Source organism: Phyllobates terribilis, unplaced genomic scaffold (assembly GCF_046119375.1).
Source record: "Phyllobates terribilis strain yellow unplaced genomic scaffold, ASM4611937v1 Scaffold_2__4_contigs__length_985480577, whole genome shotgun sequence".
Taxonomy (NCBI): domain Eukaryota; kingdom Metazoa; phylum Chordata; class Amphibia; order Anura; family Dendrobatidae; genus Phyllobates; species Phyllobates terribilis.
The window spans coordinates 19,556,186-19,568,889 of record NW_027362762.1 but is presented as its reverse complement, the minus strand read 5'-3'; the positions used below and the strand labels follow the sequence as shown (position 1 = coordinate 19,568,889).

The 12,704-nt window shown below is 45.1% G+C and overlaps 1 pseudogene; it reads left to right on the top strand.

Annotated features, from left to right (window-relative positions):
• The first annotated feature begins 640 nt into the window (after positions 1-640).
• LOC141189499 (uncharacterized) lies at positions 641-11,574 on the top strand (annotated as a pseudogene).
• Positions 11,575-12,704: the final 1,130 nt, after the last annotated feature.

The following is a 12,704-nucleotide window of genomic DNA, read 5'->3' as shown; positions in this document are numbered from 1 at the left end:
ATAATAGATCGCTCTGTGTGTAATGACTCTATATAATAGATCCCTCTGTGTGTAATGACTCTATATAATAGATCCCTCTGTGTGTAATGACTCTATATAATATAGGAGTTTCACTTTTTGGACTGAAGAACTGAAATAAATTAACTTTTTGGTGATATTCTAATTCAGTGAGATGCGCCTGTATTTAAGTATTATTAGGGAATCCAAGTCTCGAGTGACCTGCACTTTTTACCCACAAGACCCCTAAAATTGTCACCCAGCGTTCCTGATAGACAAATCTGTTTAATTACTCCGCAATATAAGAAGGTGGAGTGATCCCCGCACCACTGGGCAGATTTAGTTTCCAGGATCTCTGGAGAGCTGGGTGACCCCGTTCCTGTGTAGAGTCATCCACAACGTGCCGTGTAGCCCCCCACTCTGATGATATATGTGTACATATATATGTATGTATGTATGTATATATATATATATATAGTGATTGCTTCTGTCTCTTCACCATCCCTTATATATACTGCATGTGGTGGGGAGAGACCCAATAATGGGGCGAGGGCTGCTGCAGTGAGAGAGGGGGTAGGAGGAGTGACACTGATTACGGAGGATTCACACTCTGTGTATGATGCACTGGGTGGCTCTGTTACTGGGGGTGGGAGGATAAGACCAGCAAAGGATTCTGGGAGTTGTAGTTTACAGGGGACAGGAAATGCTGCTCTGGGACTGAGGAGAATGAGGGATAGAAATCTCATCAGAAAACATCACAGAAAAGGCTCCGCGGGGACCGGAGAAGACGCAGTGAGTGCAGCTCTGGGGTATTTAGTATTTTCTTCCCAATCTGTGTTCCTCTCCGCTCAGTAGAGGACGGGGGGCGATGGTGGCTGCAGACACAGGGACTGAGAGGGACGAGTCCTGCCATGAGCTCGGCCCTCGGCTCCTCTGGGGTCTCTGCTTAGAGTGAAAAGATCCGTCCAGCCGGCACTAAAGATAATCATGTCATGTACCGACCGCTCTCCGAGAACATCCGCGAAAAAGGGACGATCTCCTGGAATCCCGGAGGAGCCGGCAAATCGCCTGCGCACCGATAAGCGAGAACATCCGCGAAAAAAGGACGATCTCCTGGAATCCCGGAGGAGCCGGCAAATCGCCTGCGCACCGATAAGCGAGAACATCCGCGAAAAAAGGACGATCTCCTGGAATCCCGGAGGAGCCGGCAAATTATCTGCGCACCGATAAGCGAGAACATCCGCGAAAAAGGGACGATCTCCTGGAATCCCGAAGGAACCGGCAAATCACCTGCGCACCGATAAGCGACAACATCCGCGAAAAAGGGACGATCTCCTGGAATCCCGAAGGAACCGGCAAATTACCTGCGCACCGATAAGCGAGCATTTCCACATTTCTGGAAGCTTTTGGTCACCACTGAAAATTTCCCACATATATATATATATATATATATATATATATATATATATATATATATAAAGCGAGAGATAATTGCGTCTTGAGACATTGGAATTTACCAGCTTTGCCGAATTTTTCAAACAAATTGTATTTGTACCTGATGAATTTTCTGTGACTTACAAGAACGGTAAAGCCTCCAGTTGCCCTGAGAACATGTGTCAGACTCTGAGATCTCCTAGGACATTACTAGACACCTTCAAAGCTCCAGAACACAGACACCGCTTTACAAAAAAACTGACCAACACCTCTGAACAGAACAAAGCAAGTGTGAACAGGTGCAAGCGGCCATGACTGCGTAGTAAACGAGTAATAATAACGCAAGGGTCTCTGCTGCTTGATTCTCTTGTTTGTACATTTTGCAGTCATGGCTGTTTGCACCTCTTCACACTTGCTTTATTCTGTTCGGTCAGGTTTTAGTATACTGTTAGAGGTGGCTGATCTTTTTCCATCAGTCTGAGGGCTCTTTCACACATCCTGATATCTCAGGTACTGGAAAAAACAGTACCGAAGACGTCCGTGCGCACCTGTGTGGCACACGCGTGACAACCGTGTGCCACATCAGGATCACACGTACCGTGCCGGCTGCTGAATGCTGCGCTCATCATTGTTCCCTGCTGGCGCTGCGATCAACAACAGCAGGGAACACTGTTGAGAGTAGTAGTCTGCTCCTACAGTATCCAACTGTAAAAATAAGAATAAAATTTTAAAAAATCCTTATATATATGCATTTCACATAATGGTGTGAATGGCACCCTATACAAGCCAGTGTTGCATTTTGAATACTAGGCAGCCTTCCCACAGATGTTTAGTAAATGGTTGTTTCCAGTACTTTGTTCCTGTGCTGCCCCATCCTTTGTCATGTGGGACCTGCTGCATCTTGTTGTGCATTTGTGGCTGGACATGGTATTGCATGTATGGCTGTTTTTTTTTAGTGATGTCTTTTATTGTTTTTTGTCCTTTTTTTTTCAGTGAATCACTTTCCATATTCACCATAAAATGGCTGCTGCATTCACTGTGTCGACTTTTATACAGATTATGAACATCCTTGCTGATTGGCTGCTCTATACCATTTGTTGTTATAGCTGCAAATTTCCCCATTGCAGCCAGAGGGTTATATACCAAGTTATATACTTGGCACAACCCCTTTAAATTTGGAGTGAGGTTGAGTGAGACACCGAAAAATTGTCAATTGAGTTTTCGTTATATTGAATTATACAAAATGGCAGAAGAATGCGAATATATACAATGGACGCTGTGGAATTCCTAAAAAAAAGACAAGATGACATCTGGTCACAATGTTAATTTTCAGCGTCATGAATGTTGAACTGGACGGACTTGTCTTCTTTCAACCATAAAACTATGAAAGTGATACTTAAAAACATGGAGTTTTATGAGTTGTCCACAAACAGAGCTGGGGTCGCAGGCCAACATAGAGAGGACGAGAAGAGGAGATCGTGTGTAAACTGGAGACACATAACGTTCAGTTGGTTAAGTATGAGTATTGGGGGATCCATGAGAAGATCAAGTCTGTGATAAAAAGGAATGGAAGAGTTTGTTAAAGGAGGGAAGGTCAACTGTGCCACATGGAGAGGACACGTCTAGAGGCTTTGTCAGGCACTTTGTGAAACGTGTAAGATATTCATCCATACATTCATACTCAATCCTCCTTCTTTTTCCTTAGGTTCCCTTTAGGGGGCAGAGCAGCTAAAGTTTTCTTCGACAGACAATGACCCTTTTCATTAATGACCCAGCGAGAATAGAGCAGGACAGAAGCCACATGGCTGCTCGGGTATTAGACCTCACCCTGGAGATGATCTACTGGATCACTGGAGAGGTGAGAGCTTCACATCACATCACTGATCTCTAGTAATCAAGCAGGGAAATGACGGGAAAGGTGAAGGATCCTTAGAATAGATGTAGTGATCGGCGTCTCCCCATACACAGAATCACACAGTAGTGAAGACGTCGTCTGGGGAGTGTGTGACCCCCCGTGTGTCAGGAGGGCGGAGCAGGACCCCGAGTGACATCACCGAGCCTCCACCTCATTCACTGATACATGAGCAGAAGATCCTAGAACTGACCCACTGGATCACTGAGCTGCTGAGCGGAGAGGTGAGCGCTGCCGGGAATGCTGGGACATTATATAATAACGCCGGGGGAGGGGTCTGCTAATGACGGGTCATTGTGTGTGTCAGGTTCCTATAAGGTGTCAGGACGTCACCGTCTATTTCTCCATGGAGGAGTGGGAGTATATAGAAGGACACAAGGATCTGTACAAGGACGTCATGATGGAGGATCACCAGCCCCTCACATCTCCGGGTAAGAGGAGACCGTCCTGATTATAGAGGAGAGGCCGGGTCTGAGGTCACCTAGACTCCCCCATCATCTGATCATCACATGTAGACGATGTATTCAGTCCTGTGTGTAGCGTCGGCGTCCCTGCCTCCTGCTAGGCAGGGACGCCGTTCCCCTCACCTCTCCGCTCCTTGCCCGGCGGCTTCCTCCCGCTCTGCTGGCAGCGCGCGCTGCTTCCCTGCCTCTGTGCTTAGGGCGCGCGCGTGCTCTCCCCCTCTCTTAAAGGGGCCGTGCGCGCCGTCCTAAGGAGTCCCCGGCCAATGGCCGGAGGACCTCACCATATATAAGGCATCTCCTCCAAAATGGAGGTGCCCGAGCAATGTTGTTGCAAAGCCTTTCAACTCTGCTTCAGCCCTCAGGTCCCGTTACTAGATACCTGCCAGTTACCTGCCAGATCTCTGCTTGATACCTACCTGATTCCTGTCTATCTGCTTGCATTCCTGCGGTCCGACAGTCTGCCTACCAACACCTGTCACTCTGTCTATGGATCTGCCCGCCCGCTCACCTGGGAGCGCTCACCTGCTACCTGCCTGCTAGCCTACCTGGAGGTTCTGCCGTCACTTGCTGTGACCACCTGCCTGTCCAGAGACTCCTGCCCGCTCACCTGGGAGCGCTCACCTGCTACCTGCCTGCTAGCCTACCTGGAGGCTCTGCCGTCACTTGCCGTGACCACCTGCCTGTCCAGAGACTCCTGCCCGCTCACCTGGGAGCGCTCACCTGCTACCTGCCTGCTAGCCTACCTGGAGGCTCTGCCGTCACTTGCCGTGATCACCTGCCTGTCCAGAGACTCTTGCCCGCTCACCTGGGAGCGCTCACCTGCTACCTGCCTGCTAGCCTGTCTAGAGACTCTTACCCTGCTGTCACTTGCCGTGACCACCCGCCTGTCAAGAGACTGTCCCCGTCACTTGCCGTGACCTCCTGCCCTTCTACCCAGAGACTGTTCCCGTCACTTGCCGTGACTACCTGCCCGCCTTCCCTGGGAGCCACCCGCTTCCTTACAAGGACTGCCCCTTTGTATAGTTGCTCAGAGGTTCCACCTCCCAGACCCGTTACACTGTGTATATTTCCTATAGATGGGTCCAGTCCTAGAAATCCACCAGAGAGAAGTCCCAGTCCTCTATATTCCCAGGATCGTCCAGAGGAGAAGCAGAATGTCCCCCTGGATCATCAGGTAGATGGAGCTGAGATTTCTGGAAATCCACCGGAGAGAAGTCCCAGTCCTCTATATTCCCAGGATCGTCCAGAGGAGAAGCAGAATGTCCCCCTGGATCATCAGGTAGATGGAGCTGAGATTTCTGGAAATCCACCGGAGAGAAGTCCCAGTCCTCTATATTCCCAGGATCCTCCAGAGGAGAAGCAGAATGTCCTCCTGGATCATCAGGTAGATGGAGCTGAGATTTCTGGAAATCCTCTGTAGACCGATGTAATGAAGCTTTCTACTGACCTCCAGCAGTAGTGGTGTGTAGGCTCCGTGTCTGCTGGGGTCAGTAGCAGTTACAAATAGTTTTGGTTTCATGAATGCTTATATTCATTTCCCACCAGTTTGGACGTCCACATGGCCATTGATATTCAGTGAGGATAAATGTTTAGTTCGGCCGTGTAGCTGTAAATAATTGCACAATGCCAATAAGCTGCTTCTAAGGTTTTTCGCTGCAAAAGCTGAAGAATCTAAAAAATGGTTTTAATGAAAACAGCCCTATACTCTGAAGTCAATTAATGTAGAAAAATAAGAGAAACATATACGTTGACATATACGGTAAAACATTTGGTTGACTGTTGCTGTCTGATCGCTGATTGTGGAGGTCCCTCATTTAGGTCAGATTGCTTTTTTGATCTTCATTTGATGTAAGATAAACTGTTGTTGGTTTCTTCTTTTTTGTCTCATGTCTAATGTGGGATCTTAGCAGGAAGGTCATGGTGACACAACTAATGGACTTGAAAAACCCTTATCCGTCTCGGTGAATGGTAAGAGTCTTACAGAAATCTTGTTTTTTGTACTCTTTTTATTTTAACACCCTTAAATGTTGTCACAGTTACCAGTGGTGTAACTTGGGGTCTGTATTTGGGGTTCCACTTATTAGCGGGGTCCTATAAGAACTTGAGCAGGTTAAAAAGGACAGTGTTGGTAATATAGATATGCTTTATTAAAGGCATTAGATACTATGCAACATTAAAGGTTGGAGAATGATGGAACTGGTAGAAAATATCTGGAATTATGAAAAAAAACCTGTCTGAATGATAGAAAATGAAAGGAGGTTATTCATGGACAGCATTGTGTCCCCTAATTTTTCATGTTTATTAATGACTTGTAGAAGACTTACAAATATTAAAATTCTAATCTGCATGAAAATGTGCATTATCATAATTGTATTTTATTATGTTTTTTACTTATGTGCTTAGATGAGGTTGTTCCAGCACCAATGCTAAAGATAACTTGTATGCTCGTGGGACATATAATGTAAAATGTACTATGTTCAACTCTGATCTGTTGATTGTATTTTGATATACACTGCTCAAAAAAATAAAGGAAACACTTAAACAACAGAATATAACTCCAAGTAAATGAAACGTCTGTGAAATCAAACTGTCCACTTAGGAAGCAACACTGATTGACAATCAATCTCACCTGCTGTTGTGCAAATGGAATAGACAATAGATGGAAATTATTGGCAATTATCAAGACCCCCTCAATAAAGGAGCGGTTCTGCAGGTGGGGACCACAGACCACATCTCAATGCCAATGCTTTCTGGCTGATGTTTTGGTCACTTTTGAATGTTGGTTGTGCTTTCACACTTGTGGTAGCATGAGACGGACTCTACAACCCACAGAAGTTGCTCAGGTAGTGCAGCTCATCCAGGATGGCACATCAATGCGAGCTGTGGCAAGAAGGTTTCCTGTGTGTGTCAGCGTAGTGTCCAGAGGCTGGAGGCGCTACCAGGAGACAGGACAGTACACCAGGAGACTCGGAGGAGGCCGTAGGAGGGCAACAACCCAGCAGCAGGACCGCTACCTCCGCCTTTGTGCAAGGAGGAACAGAAGGAGCACGGCCAGAGCCCTGCAAAATGACCTCCAGCAGGCCACAAATGTGCATGTGTCTGCACAAACGGTTAGAAACCGACTCAACGAGGGTGGTATGAGGGCCCAACGTCCACAGATGGGGGTTGTGCTCACAGCCCAACACTGTGCAGGATGCTTGGCATTTGCCACAGAACACCAGGATTGGCAAAGTGGCCACTGGCGCCCTGTGCTCTTCACAGATGAAAGCAGGTTCACACTGAGCACATGTGACAGACGTGACAGAGTCTGGAGACGCCGTGGAGAGCGATCTGCTGCCTGCAACATCCTTCAGCATGACCGGTTTGGCAGTGGGTCAGTAATGGTGTGGTTTGGCATTTCTTTGGAGGGCCGCACAGCCCTTCATGTGCTCGCCAGAGGTAGCCTGACTGCCATTAGGTACCGAGATGAGATCCTCAGACCCCTTGTGAGACCATATGCTGGTGCGGTTGGCCCTGGGTTCCTCCTAATGCAGGACAATGCCAGACCTCATGTGGCTGGAGTGTGTCAGCAGTTCCTGCAAGATGAAGGCATTGAAGCTATGGACTGGCCCGCCCGTTCCCCAGACCTGAATCCGATTGAGCACATCTGGGACATCATGTCTCGCTCCATCCACCAACGTCACGTTGCACCACAGACTGTCCAGGAGTTGGCGGATGCTTTAGTCTAGGTCTGGGAGGAGATCTCACAGGAGACCATCTGCACCCTCATCAGGAGTATGCCCAGGCGTCGTAGGGAGGTCATACAGGCACGTGGAGGCCACAACCTCATCAGGAGCATGCCCAGGCGTTGTAGGGAGGTCATACAGGCACGTGGAGGCCACACACAATACTCAGCCTCATCAGGAGCATGCCCAGGCGTTGTAGGGAGGTCATACAGGCACGTGGAGGCCACACACAATACTGAGACTCATTTTGACTTGTTTTAAGGACATTACATCAAAGTTGAATCAGCCTGTAGTTTGTTTTTCCACTTTAATTTTGGGGGTGACTCCAAATCCAGGCCTCCATTGGTTAATAATTGTGATTTCCATTGATGATTTTTGTGTGATTTTGTTGTCAGCACATTCAGCTTTCTACAGAACAAAGTATTCAATGAGAATATTTCATTCATTCAGATCTAGGATGTGTTATTTCAGTGTTCCCTTTATTTTTTTGAGCAGTGTATTTCTTGCTTGTGTAGATTTTTCACATAGAATTAATAAAATATCAACTAATGGGATTAGGATTTGTTTTTTCTTTTTCCAGGTGCGGACTGGATGAATGGCTCCCATGGACCTATCCTTTTATCTCCCTATAATGATGTTAATGACAGACAACCACAGATTTTCAAAAGCAGCACTGGGCATAACCTTGATAATAGTTTGACTTGTTCAGAATGTGGGAAACATTTTAAAAAGAAATCGAATCTTACCACGCACAAGAATATTCACAAGGATGAGAGGCCATTTTCATGTTCTGAATGTGGGAAGCGTTTTAATAGGAAATCAACTCTTGTTGCACATCAGAGAATTCACACAGGAGAGAAGCCGTATCCATGTTCAGAATGTGATAAATGTTTTAGTCAGAAATCACATCTTTTGGAACATATAAAAACTCACACAAGAGAGAAGCCGTATTCATGTTCAGAATGTGGGAAATGTTTCACTCAGAAATCAGATCTTATTGGCCATCAGAGAATTCACACAGGAGAGAAGCCATTTTTGTGTCCAAAATGTGGAAAGTGTTTTAGTCACAGATCAAATCTTATGGAACATCTGAGAACTCACACAGGAGAAAAACCGTTTTCGTGCTCAGAATGTAGAAAATGCTTCATTCATAAATCAGTCTTTATTAAACATCAAATAATTCACACAGGAGAGAAGCCATTTTCTTGTCCTGAATGTAGGAAAGGTTTTATTCAAAAGTCAAATCTTATAAAACATCTGAGAACTCACACAGGGGAGAAACCATTTTAATGTTCTGAATGTGGGAAATGTTTTATGGTTAAAGGTAATCTTGAGAGACATCAAAAAACCCACTCAGGGGAGAAGCCATTTTTATGTGTGAAATGTGGAAAAAGCTATATGCGCAAAGATGCTCTCGAGAGACATCAAAGGATACACACAGGGGAGAAGCCATTTCCGTGTATTGAATGTGGGAAATGTTTTACCATTAAATCACTTCTTGTTAAACATTTGAGCACCCACACAGGAGAGAAACCATTTCTATGTATTGAATGTGGGAAATGTTTTACTCAGAAATCAAGTCTTGTTACACATGAGAAAATTCACACAGGGGAGAAGCCATACTCCTGTTCAGAATGTGGGAAATGTTTTATGGTTAAAGGTCATCTTGAGAGACATCAGAGAAGTCACACAGGGGATAAGCCATTTTCATGTTCAGAATGTGAGAAATGTTTTAGTCAGAAATCACATCTTATGGAGCATCTAAAAACTCACACAGGGGAGAAGCCATTTTCATGTTCAGAATGTGGGAAATGTTTTACCCAAAAATCAGATCTTGTTGGACATAGGAGAATTCACACAGGGGAGAAGCCGTTTTCATGTTCTGAGTGTGAGAAGTGTTTTAGCCACAAATCAAATCTTATGGAACATTTAAAAAGTCACATGGGGGAGAAGCCGTTTTTGTGCTCAGAATGTGGGAAATGTTTCCACCGTAAATTCATTCTTCTTGAACATCTGAGAATTCACACAGGGGAGAAGCCATTTTCATGCTCGGAATGTGGGAAATCTTTCAACCGTAAATCTGTTCTTGTTAAACATCGGAAGTCACACAAAGGAAAAGACATTTAATGTTATCATTGTAGGATTTGTTTCCTCGGGATGCCTCCTAGTGTGTAACGTAACTATTATATTGAAAACAATTACCACTAACTAAACAAGTGATGTGGGGACATGATCTCAGTCACTGCTGGTGTGTGTTAATGGCCTAAATCATCAGTGATGGATGAACTTTGAACAGAAAACTCTAGTATGCGTGTCAAGAATATGCCCACTCGCGGCACACATGACTTGGATGTGACCATAAAGGGAGACTCTGCTTTTAACACTTATTCGCCCACTTGCCTATCTCATTCACCTGCCCAGACAACACATGAATACAGCCAAACACACAGCTTTCTCAAGCACACGACAGATACACTGCCACAAGGTAACACAACCAGGCAATACTTTCCCTCTTCGAGGTTGTGGGTACATGTAGACTAGAAACAAACAAATTTATTACACCTTAAATTTACTTTACAAAAAAATACAGTGGTTACAAAAATGATAAAAAGATGACGACATAAAAAGACATATAAGGCAAAAACAGTACAAAATAAAAAGGGGTAAAATACAGAAAAATCTTACGGGTCATGAGACCTTCTTGTGGAGGATTTGTCATGGATATTTTGATAGATGTATGATACTCGTTGTTTCTCATGGGTCTGACCATGAGTTTCCCTGGATAAGCGATTTCAATGGATCCTATAAAGACCCCTTACCTCTTCTCAAGGTCAGGTAAGCGGCCGATGACAAATTGTATGAAAAGAAAAATGGGTGCAGGACATAATTCTAACTTGTCATATTTTCTCACTAAAACCTCCTAGTGGAATAATATGGCCACCATGTTTCTTATTATAATTTCACCACCAGAAGAATTATTAAGAGTTGGATTTCCAAGTATCTGATATTGATGGCTAATCCTAAGATTAGGTCACATGTTTTTCAGTCTAAGATGTCCCTTCAAACTGCGAGCTATGATGTACCGGAAATCTGAAAAAAAAAATATTATACCGTAGAAATGAAAGAAAAAATTAATAATTCTGCCTTGTTCTAATTCCTTTTTTTTTCACATTCACTCTGTCGCAAAACTCCCTTTATCCTGTGGGCCAGTAACGGAGATACCACATTTATATTTATTTGTGTCCTGCTACTTTCATAAAATTAAACTTTTTAAAAATAAGTATTTGGTTTGTGTCACTATTACTTTTGTATTTCTATTGACTGAGGGTTTGCTTTTTATGAACTGTAATTTAATTGGTATGATTTTGGGCCGTATCCAACTTTTTTAGGACTAATTTTTCCATTTGTGGGGGAAGAATAGACCCTCAAACTGCAATTCTGGTATTTTTTTTTATCTTTCCCTGTGTTCTCTGTGAGGAATAAATGACGTGTTGTTATATTGTCAGGGTAAGAAAGAATATATATTTTCTCTACTTTTATACGCTTTGCTTATGTACTAACCACCATTTTGTGTCTTATAACAATAAGCTTTCCTTGCTACGTGTTACTTAGATTGAAATTTATGCTAAGATGGCGCCGGTATCAGCCAAGCACCTGTTTCAGAGAAACGAAACCAAAACATCAACTGACTGTTGTCTGCCCAGAGACTGACTTAAGGAGTCGTGGACCAATCAGGAGTGGCCGGATACTAGACATTTATGGCTTACCCCGCCCCGAACAATCCATTTATGGCTTAACCCGCCCCGAACAACCCCTTTCCCCTCCCCATTATGTAGTGTATTTAAGTTTGTGCATGTGAAAATAAAGGGGAACATTGCTGAGATCGTGGCTTGCCAGTAGCCTTCTGAGCATGCTCTGAGTTTGAACCAGCTTGTTGTCTGACTCATTCTTTGAATGGTTGACCCATGCTCATAGCCTTAATTTGGAGTGACTGGAGGACGAGTGGAATGTCGCTACGACCCCGACAAATGGCGCCCAACGTGGGGCGTGGCTAGCGGTACGCCGCCCTCTCGGACCCATATTGCTGACTTCCCTGGTGGTGACCGCGGTGGCTGAATTTGAGGCCTGATCAACCTCCATTGAACACGGTAAGTTGAGATATATTTTATATGATTCACTTGCCTGTGTGTCAGCCGCAGCGGTTCCTGTGGGATTATCAGTTTGGATCTGGGTGGGTGACCGGTCGAGTGGTGAGACCTTGGGCGTCCCGCACCACGTCCTGAACCAGCAACTGTGAGACCGAGTGACGTCGCATGCCTGCGCGTTCTCGTGTGCACACCACCTCCTCCTCCCCCGGTCACTGTACTTTTCTTAGATAGTTGCCTCCCGTGACTGATAGTCGATTCCAAGCCATCCTTGAATTGAAGTGTAAGGGAGAAAGAATCTGTGACGAATTGAGGAGTGCTCTTCGTCTACCACAGAGACTGCTGTAAAGTCAAGGTTAGGAAAGGAGATAGATTGAGGCGTCTCTCTATCTCATCAGTGTATTGAGGTGTGCTCTACACTGACGGGTGGTGACCTGTAATCAGGGTGCCGTGGTGAGTCGCACTGTAAAGTTGCCATTCAAGGTTAGGAAAGGAGATAGATTGAGGTGTCTCTCTATCTCACCAGCGTATTGAGGAGTGCTCTACACTGACCGGTGGCGACCTGTCGGCTGCACCAGTGATCTGAGTCGCGACAGATCATTGCATTCTATAAGAAAATGTTGCGTATGTTCAAATCTGAAAGGCTTCACAAATTGCCGGATGGTGCAGTGGGAGTTATCCAGCTACTAGAGTCACGGGAAAGCAAGGAGGTTGTTAAGAATGTTAGGAATCTGTATTAAATGATAAGACTACCCAGTACGGGCAGACTTCAGCCTTCAGTGTAGAAGGAATGCGTTATACAAAATAAGGGAAGTTGAGTGATGAAGGACACCTGCACCAGGCTCAGACACATCTTAGAGTAGATGGTGCAGGGGGGAACAGAGAATGCCGAGCCTTTGTTCGGATACATGAAAGCTGCAGAATGTGATTTGTTATGTGACCCTAAATTGGCCGTAACCCCGTTGATGCCTGTCACTACACCGAGCCCTCAGCCACCACCCTATAATGGCGCCGACGCTAAATCATC